This window comes from Chiloscyllium punctatum, unplaced genomic scaffold, assembly GCF_047496795.1.
Source record: "Chiloscyllium punctatum isolate Juve2018m unplaced genomic scaffold, sChiPun1.3 scaffold_158, whole genome shotgun sequence".
NCBI classification, from domain to species: Eukaryota; Metazoa; Chordata; class Chondrichthyes; order Orectolobiformes; family Hemiscylliidae; genus Chiloscyllium; species Chiloscyllium punctatum.
The window spans coordinates 379,537-390,893 of NW_027309892.1; positions in this window are offsets into that span (position 1 = coordinate 379,537).

Sequence of the window (11,357 nt, forward strand, 5' to 3'; positions counted from 1 at the left end):
GAGGGGTCAGCCTGGGAGTCACACAGTAAAAATAAGTGTGTCAAGGTGAAAGTGGCGCAGACAGTGTGAGTGGGTCGGGGTGATAGGGACGCAGTACGTCTGAGGGGTCAGGCTGATAGTGATGCAGTCAGTGTGATGGGGCAGTGCTTTAGTGACATGGTAAGTGTGAGGCGTCAGTCTGATGCTGACACAAAAAGTTTGATGGAGTCAGGCTGATAGTGACACAGTAGGTTTAAGGAGTGACGGTGACAGTAACATAGAAAGTGTGAGGGCGTCACTGATAGTGACGCAAGAAGTGTGTGGCTGTCAGGCTGATAGTGACGCAGTTAAAATGAGGATGTCAAGGTGGAAGTGATGCAGTAAGTGTGAGGGGTTCACGCTGATATTGAAGCATGCAAGTGTGAGGGGTCAGGTTGATAGTGACGCTGCGCGCCGGCGGGTCCGGCTGATAATGACGCAGAAAATGTGAGTGTATCAGTGTGATAGTGACGCATTACGTGCGAGAGGGTCAGGGTGATAGTGACTGAGTACGTATAAGGGGGTTAACTTGATAGTGATGCAGTAAGTGTGATAGTGAGAGGTTCAGGCTGATAGTGACACAGCAATTGGGAGGGGGTCAGTGTAGTAGTGACGCAAAATGTGTGAGCAGGTCAGGCTAATAGTGATGTATTAAGGGTGAGAGTGTTGATGTGTTAGTAATGCAGTAAGTGTGAGCGGCTCAGGATGATAGTGACGCAATAAGTGTGAGGTTTCAGGTAGGTACCTATGCAGAAAGTGTGACGTGGTCAGTGTGACAGTGAGGTAGACACTTTGAGGTTGTCAGATTGAGAATGACACAGAAAGTGTGAGGGGACAGGTTGATAGAGACACATTAAGAGTAAGGGGGTCAGGCTGATAATGATATACTAATTGTGATGGAGTCAGGATAATAGTGGTGCAGTGAGTATGAGTTGTCAGGGTGATAGTGAAACACACGGTGTGACTGGGATAGGGTGATCGTAATGCAGCAAGTATGAGGAAGTCAGAGTGATAGTGTGCAGGATCTGGTTGAAGGTGACACAAGAAGTGTGAAAGAATCAGTGTGATCTGGACGCACTATTTGTGGGGGGTCAAAAGATAGTGATGCTGTAAGTATGAGTGGGTCAGTCTGATAGTGCCACAGTACATTTGAAGGGATCAGGCTGGTAGTGACGCAGTAAGCGTGAGGGGGTCTGGCTGATACTGACACACTAAGTGAGACACTGTCAAGGTGTTGGTGACGAATTAAGTTTGAGCAGGTGAGAGAGATCGTGACGCCGTTAGTGTGTGGGGTTTGGCTGATAGGGATGTAGTAGGTGCACATGTGTCAGGGTGTTAGTGATGCAGTAAGTGTGAGGTTGCCAGAGGGACAGTGACGCAGTAAGTATGAGGAGGTCAGTGTGATTGTGACGCACTAAGTCTGAGTGGATCAGAGAGATACCAACGCAGTAAGCATGAGGGGGTCAGGCTGATAGTGATGCAGTATGTGTCACGGTGTCAGGGCGATAGTGATACAGTATGTGTGCAGTGTCCAGGCTGATAATGATACAGTAAGTGAGACGAGTCGGAGGAATAGTGAAGCAGTCAGAGTGAGGTGACGCAGCAAATTTGAAGGGTCAGGCTGATCGTGACGCTGTCAGTGTGAGTGCCTCAGGCTGATAATGATGAAATAAATTTGAGGGAGTAATTCTGATTGCCAAGTGATAAATTTAAGTGTGTCAGACTGATAGTGACGCCGTAAGTGTGAGTGTTGAAGCTCATAGTGAAGCAGTAAGTGTGAGAGGGTCAGTGTGATTGTGGCGCAGTAAATGTGAGGGGGTCAGGGTGATAGTCACATAGTAAGTGTGAGGAGGCAGTGTTGGAGTGACACGGTAAGTGTGAGGCATCAGTCTGATAGTGACACAGTAAGTGTAAGGAATCAGGGTGATAGTAACAAGGGAAGTGTAAGGGCGTGACTGATAGTGACAAAAGTAAGTGTTTGGCAGTCACTGATCGTGATGCAGTCAAAATGAGAGTGTCGAAGAGAAAGTGGCACAGTAAGTGTGAGGGCGCCAGATGGATAGTCATGCAGTAAGTTTGAGGGGTTCACGTTTGAGGGGCAGTAAGTGGGAGGGGCCAGGCTTACAGTGATACAGTAAGTGACGGTGGGTCAGGCTGATAGTGATGCATTCAAAGACCAAGTATCCAAGGCTCAATGTCGTGTAGAATAGCGAGACTTCTCAAGGCTAAGACAAAAGTCAATAGTTCTCATCCGGGTCATAACTCGCAATGCTTCATTTTAAAATTGTGCTCTCCTGCTTTTAGATTCACCAATGAGGGAAAAAGATTAACTGCACCACCCTGTTTTTCTCATCAAATATTTTACAACTCTCAATGAGATTACTTGTCATGTTTGGAAACTGTAAAAAAAGGCGGGATTTGCCCAATTTCAATTCACAGGACTAACGCTCATCTATGATATCAAGGCTAATCACCATTCGTGGTATTCTTCATACGGCATTAGTATCTCTCCTAAATTGAGGATTATCATTCCTCATATTGGACTCAAAGTGCGGTCGAAATGAGCCACCATACATTGGAAAGAATGCTTCTTTCTCGTGCACTGAAATCCTTCTGCAGCTTTCACAACAGATTTCTATAATTGCAAGTAGACTTCAATGACTTATTAAAAACGTCTCCAAGATGCATTTCTAAAAATCTGTGCATCAGATTTAATACATAAATCAGATTTCAAACTGTTACCTTCGACAAATAATCTCCACACATTTCCCACCTGACAAGTATGATAAAGTCAAATCGTTGCTATTGATTAAATCATGAGAGGCATGGATATGTTGACTCGTCAAGGTGTTTTCCCGCTGGTGAGGGATTCAAAACTGAGACAGCATAGGTTTAAAGTGAGAGGGTAAGGATTTAAAAGGGACTTCAGGGGTATCCACAATGAGCTTCTCGAGAAATTGGTGGACACTGGTACAACTGTAACAATTAATGACATCTGGATGGATATATGAGTAACAAGGTTTAGAGAGATGTGGGCCTAATGTTGTCAAATGGGACCTCTTACTTTAGGATTTCTGTCCACCATGGTCAAGTTGGATAGAAGGGCCACGTTCCCTGGGACTTGCTAACTCTAGAACAACAGCAAAAACATTGCAAATGATTCCGTCAAGACGATTTCAAGTTACAAATCTTCGGTGAATCTTCCTCTCTTGCGCTCACAAGGTGATGTCAGAACTTACAGATTAATTGCTGGATCAATTCCTGTAAATCGGTTCTGAATTCTTTCTAATTCCGGTGTCGTTTTTTACGAATTTAGCCAGTGTTTATGGACTTAGCATCAATATTTCTAATACCATATTTCGATGAATGCTAAAACTCAACAGCATATCTGCTTTGGAACCAGATGCGAAGCAACTGAGTCAACATCGATAGTCCGCAGTGAGACAAAAATCCTCTCTTCATGTGGTGTGCATTTGTGACTCTATAACTCGATGAAAAATCATTCCAACAAGTTCAGCTGTGTCAGAATCGAGGTTGCTGTGAAAGGCTGTTAATCTGCTTCAGGTACCGTTCGTGTGGTTCTCTGGAAAGGATTTGGCGAAATCTTTGGGTCTTGACAATTTGTACTTCTAACAACTAACGTATTTCATGAATTCAGTTGTTTTACTGTGAAAAGTGGCCTAGCCAATAACGCTGTGATGGGCGAGAGGTGAAGGCGTTGGGTTTGAAATCCAATGGGGGTTCCCTGCGCAGACTCGAATCCTACTCATAGCGTCGAGACTCTGGAATGTCGCTACTTCCTTTGTCGGGTTTGGAATTCGTGGAGCTTAAGTTTCACATTCACTTGAAAGCAAATTTTCAACTGTAAAGAATTACAAGTAATTTCAAGACTGAACTAATCTTCTGTTTGAATAAATTATATGTCGAGTCAGAAAAAGCCACCAACTTCCACCATGAATAAGTTTCAACAAATTTTGACGAACTATCATGAAATTTGGATGTTCGGAGGGGAGCTAAGTGAATCAAGAAGAAATGCCATGCTTTTACCTGCAGGAGATGCATGCTTTTTTTTAAGGATCAGTTGAAAGTCAAGCTGAGATAATATTTCAGACACACAATTTGTGATTATTCTGGAATATAGAGTCACAGAGTCATATAGAAGTACAGCGAAGGAAATAGACCCCTCGGTCCAATCTGTCACGCAGACCAGATACCCTAACATGTTCTATTCCCGTTTGCCAGCAATCACTCGATATCCCGATTAATCCTCCTTATTTCTTCAATCATCCAGGTGGCTCTTAAATGCTTTATTGTTCCAGCCTCCACCGCTTCCTCTGGCAGCTCATTTCATGCAATTACCACCCTCTGTGGGACAGTGTTATCCCTTAGGCTCCTTGTAGAGCTGTCAGGTCTAACCATAGACACATGTCCCCTAGTTCTGGACGCCAATACCCGAGGAAATGCCTGTTCTGTGCATGCTATTCTTATCCATCATCATTTCATAAACCACCATAAAGACGAACCCTCAGCCTTCGATGCACACCAGCATATTCAGCCTCTCCCGATAGCTCAAATACTCCAACACTGTGAACATCCCTGGCAATATTTTGTGAACCTGTTCAAGTTTCATGACATCCTTCTGATAGGAAGGAGACCAGAACTGCACGCAATATTCCAAAACTGGCCTGAGCAGTGTCCTGTATTGTTGCAACATGATCTCCCATCTCCTACACTCAATGTTTTGACCAATAAAGGAAAGAATACCAAAGAGCTTATTCACTATCCTTTCTACATGCGACTCTACTTTCAAGGAATTATGAACTTGCACTCCAAGATCTCTTTGTTCAGCAACACTTCCCAGAAATTTGTCATGAAGTGTCGACTGGAAAAAGCAGAGGAGACCACAGATGTTCCCTGAAATGGTCCACAATGTTGCGCTATGTCTCTCTGATGCAGAGGAGACCACACGACGAACAACGGATGCAGTAAGTCAGGTTCGAGGAAATCCAGGTAAATCTTTCGTGCATTGTAACAATTCTTTGAGACCCTGCACGGTGACAAGAAAGAGTAGAATAGATTAGAGAGAGCGATAGCAGCTTTATTTGTTATTTCGACCATATACAACTGGTACAATCAAAAACGAAACAGCTTGGCTCCAGGACCAAGGTGCTATGTGAACAAACAGAATATGCGACAGTACAGTCATACACAAGGCAGCATAAAATGTATAAAAAGTGCAAAAGCTGTAAGGTTGCTCAGTAATTCCTGGCAAGAGAAGATAATACACACAATGGTGGACAAAGAACAACGCAACAATGAATGATCATGAATAAAACTCAAAAAGTTGCCCAGAAATTGCAAATGGAAGCGAATGTGAGCATACAGTGTCGTGACGCTTGAATGCTTGGGGGAAGAAACAATGAGACAGACTGGCTATGGGAGACTGAAGTTTCTTGCATTTTCTGTCAGATAGCAAGAGTGCCAAGAATTTGAATCAAAGATATGTGTGGTCGTCCAAAATGTTGTTACCTTGGGGATGCAGTTTGGGCTGAAAGTTTATTTGAAGGAGGGAAAAAAATACCCCGATGATCATCTTTGATATCTTCACTGTCTCTTGTAGTTTCGTACGATCTGAACTGGCGCAATTCCTAAAACATGCAGTGAGTCAGCTGCTCAGGATATTCTCAATAAACCCTCTCTAGAATATCTTGAGGACAGCATGTGTGAGAGGGGCTTTCCTCAACCTACTCAGAAAATAGAGACGCTGCTGTGCTTTCTTGACTATGTAGCTGGTGTTGTGGAATCAAGTGAGACTACCCACCAGATGCACGCAAAGAAATCTGTGGGACTTCACAATCTCCATTGGGGAGCCATAAATGTCCAGCAAAGAATGATGGCTCTGTGACGTCTTTAAGACAAGAGCCATCTCTTTCGTTTTCTCCATGTTTAGACACAGAAGCATGTTTGCACAGCAGCAGTCCTTTAGTCGTTGCACGTCCTCTCTGTATGCTGACTCATCAGTCCTGCTAATGAGATCCACTGTTGTCATGTTAACAGCGAACTTAGTTATATAATATGAACTCGACATCGTTACAAAGCAGCGAGAAAGCAGGGGGAAGAGCAGTGGAAAAAGCACACATCCCTGGAGAGCGCCGTGCAGAGTGCGATGCTGTTGGAGATGCTCTTTCCAATCTGGACTGACTGTCGGATCAAAGTCAGTAATTCCAGGATCCAGTTAAAGAGGGAGACATTCAAGCCCAGCAGACCCGGCTTCGCAGTCAGGTGATGAGCAATAACAGTATTAAATGTAGAAATGTATTGAATGAACAGTAATCTGACGAAGGTGTTCCCCTTGTCCAGGTGGGTGAGGCCAGATGGAGAGTTGGAGAGATGGCATCATCTGTTCAGCGATTGGTGCGACAGACAACCTGCAGAGCTTCTTTACGTGGGGAGGGGAGTGCAACAAGGTCATAACATGTCACATCAAGAGCCTCGCGGAACAATTCATGATGGTGAGTGATCATGCAATGGGGCAGCAGTCACTGAGACAGCGCACTGAATACGTCTTCGGCACAGGGACGATCATAGTGACTTGCAGCACGTTGGAACGATGGCGCAACTCAGGGATATGTTAAAGATGTCTTTGAGAACATCTGTCTGCATGTCAGAGGATCCTCTGAGCAGTCTTTCACGGATGTATGTGGTCCAGCAGCCTGCCGTGGAATAACTCTGCATTACGTTTCCCCCATGTCAGTCGTGGTAAGAGACAACACCTGGGGTCCTTGGAATCGGCTTCCGGACTGCAACATCTTTTCATGCCCCAAACATGCCCATAGATTTGTGAATCCCATCTGAGATGGAGGCATCACCAACACCAGCAGGCGATGCTGTGCTGTCCTTGGTGATGGCTTTAATACTCTTGCATATGCTCTGTATCTCACTGTCCTGAGAAAGGCTGCATATTCTCTGCACGTGTGCGTGCTTCACCTCTTTGATGGCCTGGCACTGATTGGTCCTCACTGTTGTCAATGCCAACTTGTCACGTGCTCTGAAGTTGGAATCACGGGTCCTCAGCAGTGCAAGCACCTTTGTGGTCATCTCGGCTTCTGGTTGAAGAGAGCCTTAGACAGAGTGACGTTTTTCGTGCACTTGTTAATGAAGCAAATCACTGGTATTGTTTACTCCTCTAAGTTGATGGAGTCACAATCGGTTGCTGCCTCATCAAACAGGTGTCCGTTTGCGTGCTCAAAACAATCTGGAAGTGCTGAAACTGCTAGTTTTAACCTGCCTCAGAACAGGTTTGACACATCTGATCAGCGGTCGTATGATAGAATTAGCATAACAGTGATGTCATCTGAGGAGCCAAAGTGCAGGCAGGCTCTGCCCTGTTTGCACTGAGTAATTTTGCACAAACAATATACGACATTCTCCCAGTCTAAACACAATGTCCATATACTGGGAGAATTTTGATTCCCTATAGTGTGTAAACAGGCCCTTTGGCCCAACAAGACCACACCAAGCATCCAAAGATCAAAGCACTCCATCACATTTATCCCTGACAAATGCACATAACACTACAGGTAATTTAGCATGGCCAATTTATCTAACATGCACATCTTTGGACTGTGAGAGGAAACTGGAGCAACCGCAGGAAACCCACGCAGAAACAGGGAGACCGTGCAAATGCCACACGGGTAGTTGCCCGAAGCGGGAATTGAATCTGAGTCTCTGGCGCTGGGGCAGTAGTACTAACCACTGAGCCACCGTGCCACTCAGGAAGAACGGCTGTGAGATTTGCATGGTTAAAATCTCCAGCAACAATAAAGAGTCACATCAGGGTGTTCAATGTACAGGCTGCTAATACACTCATGCAGTTCACAGAATGCCTCCTGAGCATTAACACTGCAAGTAATATAGAGGCACACCCCAACTATAAGGACAGCAGTGAATTCCCATGGCAAATAAAATGGTCTGCATCCAATAATCACCAACTGCACCAGTGATGAGCAGTAACTGTAGACTTGCACAGAATCTTTGCAACATTTCGTGTTGATGTAGACACGCAGAACCCCACCTCGAGCATTCCTGCACAGAGCTGCATTACGGACGGCAAGAAACAAGGCAAGACCATTTAGCTGGATGGAAATGTCTGAACCTCTGTCGCTAAGCTATGTTTCCATGAAAACAAAGACGCTGCAGTCTCTACACGCACGCTGAGAAGCCTGACACAGTAGGATGAAGTCCAACATTTTGTCTTGGGAGGAGACATTGCAGAGTCCAATGGTCGAGAGAGCTGTCTAACTTGGGTTTGTTTTCTGCCCAGCACAATCTCCTGCTCAGGTTCGTTTTCGGCCAGTTCCTGGACTGTAGCAGTGTTTGCATAATGTAACAGCAGTTGGAAAGACTGGGTTTCCTGTTTTCCCCATGCCGAACAAAACTGAAATTAAGTCACCCTAGGTCAGGAAAGGCCACTGCGGAGTGAGGTGTGGCAGCAGGTCTTAGATTCGATTACATTACAGAGTGGAAACTGGCCCTTCTGCCCAACAAGTCCACAGCGAACCGCCGAAGCACAACCCACCCATGCACCGATTTTACCCCTTACCTAACATTACGGACAATTTAGCATGGCCACTTCACTTTTGGACTGTGGGAAGGAAGCAGAGCACCGGAGGAAGCCCACGCCGACATGGGGAGAACGTGCAAAGTCCGCACAGTTAGTCTTCTGAGGCGGGAATTGAACCTGGGTCTCAGGCTCTGTGAAACAGCAGGGCTAACCAATGTGCCACCCACACCTGAGCGCAACTTGGTGAGTGTTTCAGAAGCATCCATGTCACGCGCGCCCATACCAACTCAAACACCCGGTTGCCAGCCATGACAAATTCCCTTCCCACACCCCCAAAGGCGGATCTAACCTGGAAAAGCTCCTCTGTCAAAATAAGGCCACACCGATTGTGTCGGAAAACACCTCATCTTCCGCCAGAAACTTAGAGAAACTTAATGTTTCAACATAAAAATCACCAGGTTGTAAATCTCCACATGACCCACCTCATCTCAGGTCCAGCCCTCCCCCTCCGCCATATTTCCTGGAACTGACCTAACGTGTCAATGTTCATTCCAACTGACACGTTCCACTGCCCCCACTGCCCAATCTCATGCTCCTCCTGCACGCACCCACTTAAAACCATTCTACCTATCTGTCCCCGAAGCCGCAACCTTTTCTGTAATTATTTCTCAGCTCCCTTCCTCCTTTCCAGTGCTGACGAAGGGTCCTGTTCGATCCGTGGAATCCACTGCTGTTCAAGTGCTGCATGAACTGCTGTGGTTTTTCTTTCTAGCTCCAGTTGTTTTTGTGGGCGATTATGACTTTCCCCAGTCCTCATCGTCTTCAGTTTGTGATTTGACTAATCCTTTTCAGGTGTTGTATCCCCCAATTGTCCAGAATCTACAAGCATGTTTTCTTGTTGCTTTCAAAATATAGAAATAATTCATTACATGAAACCACGAAGCAAGGTGATCAACAGAATTCATTCAGAAATAAGAATAAATTGGTGACTGCCTTCCGAGAGGATGAGACGTAACATTATTTGTGGAATAGTGGTTGCCTGCGTCCAGAAATTCTACATCGACTGGGACCACTTGAACGGTAGTTCATACATTGTTTAGCGAAAATGTCATTCAAAGCCGATCAGATAAACTGTCAGATGGCCACGACAAAACCAAACGAGAAGAAATATTCGACAGCTCTGACAACACGGGAATAGGGATAAATAGGATAGAACCTGTTGACGAGTTCGAAACCAAGACGATTTGAAACATTGTTTCATTCAGAAACCGGAATAGAAAAGAGCTCAAGTGTAGAGCGAATGTAAGTTTCAAATCAGAGAATGTTTAGCGAGTACAATGTGAACAGTTGTTTTCTCCTGTCAATGCGAGCCGCCTGGAAGTATAATGGCTCAGCGAAGTAGAATTTTCTGGAAATATTAGAAATGGAATGTTTACGGTCTTCTGCTGTCCACATTCGTAAGAAACTGTGCAGAAAGAACTGAAATAGTAAATTAACGTTGAAAAGCAGACTTAGCCCTCTGCTTGTGGGGTAGCATTGTTCAGAACAATAGGTTGTTGCTGAGGCTAAAATTGACCAAAATAATCGATCGGGACCTTATCTTCGACATTCGTTGGAGCAGTTGGTGTGGAGAGCTCAGCTTGAAGAACCAAGTGCCAATTATTCATGTTGGCTGTCTGAATTGCTTAGTTAAACATACTCACAGTTTCGTGAAAAAATCCTTTGCTATCAGAGCTAGATGTTTTCATGTCAGCATGTTCAGATTTGAGAAGACACTCCATGGAGTAGATGTGACTTAAATATTGATTCTCGCGTCAGAGATGTTGACACATTTCTGCACCAAAACAGCACTACCATTGGTATCAAACCAAACTGAACAATGGACTAGTCACGTGGACATTTCCTGCCTGTCGACTCTGCCAATGGACCGCTTCAGGCCCGATGTAAGAATCGGGCGTGGTGACATCTGTTCGCCAGTGGATCACTTTATTCTTGCTCACAATCCATAAACCGTAATTCATTTTGAACTTCTTAGCCATCAGCATAATATGCGTTACATAATGCACAGGTTTGCTCCTCGAAAGAAAGAGCGAAAACTCATTCAATGCAGACGCAAATTCAAGTTGTCCCTGGTCAACCAGAAGACAGAGATCGCGATACAAAGTGAATACAGAAAACAAACAATGTTTTCTGGGAGTCCCAAAGATGTACTTGAAGAACGGACACATATATTTGCAACTAAGGTCACATACCACTTCCACAGACTAAATGCTCTTGAACCGTTATTTAAATTTGACCTTCATGTCCACCAGTGCTGCAAAAGGTATCTTAACAACTCACTACTTTGTACTCTTTGATATTCTCTCCTTCATGTTTCTCTTGATTTTGAAACTAAAACCGAGCAATAATAATGCACCATATTTAACGTGCAAAGATCAGAAGAAGATCAATTTATAAGAGAACAGAAATAAAGCTACATCTGTCTTTAGAGAGAAAACACGGTTACCATTTCGACTCCAAAATGTCTTCTTCAGAAGTCTTCACAATGAACTCGAAATAGTAGACCGAAAAAGAAAAAGAGGAGCCAAAATGCCGCTAAAACACCACCCGCTAGCGCAGCAAGTCCGACTCGAATATTCGTTTTACAACTGTCAACATCAGCCGAGAACGGAACAAAGCTCACTTTTCGGTTGTCAACCTGTTATTACGTAGTTTGTAAAGTCAGAAATATGATTAGGTAAAAAATCAGGAAGAAAGCGGGAAGTAGGAAACCTCA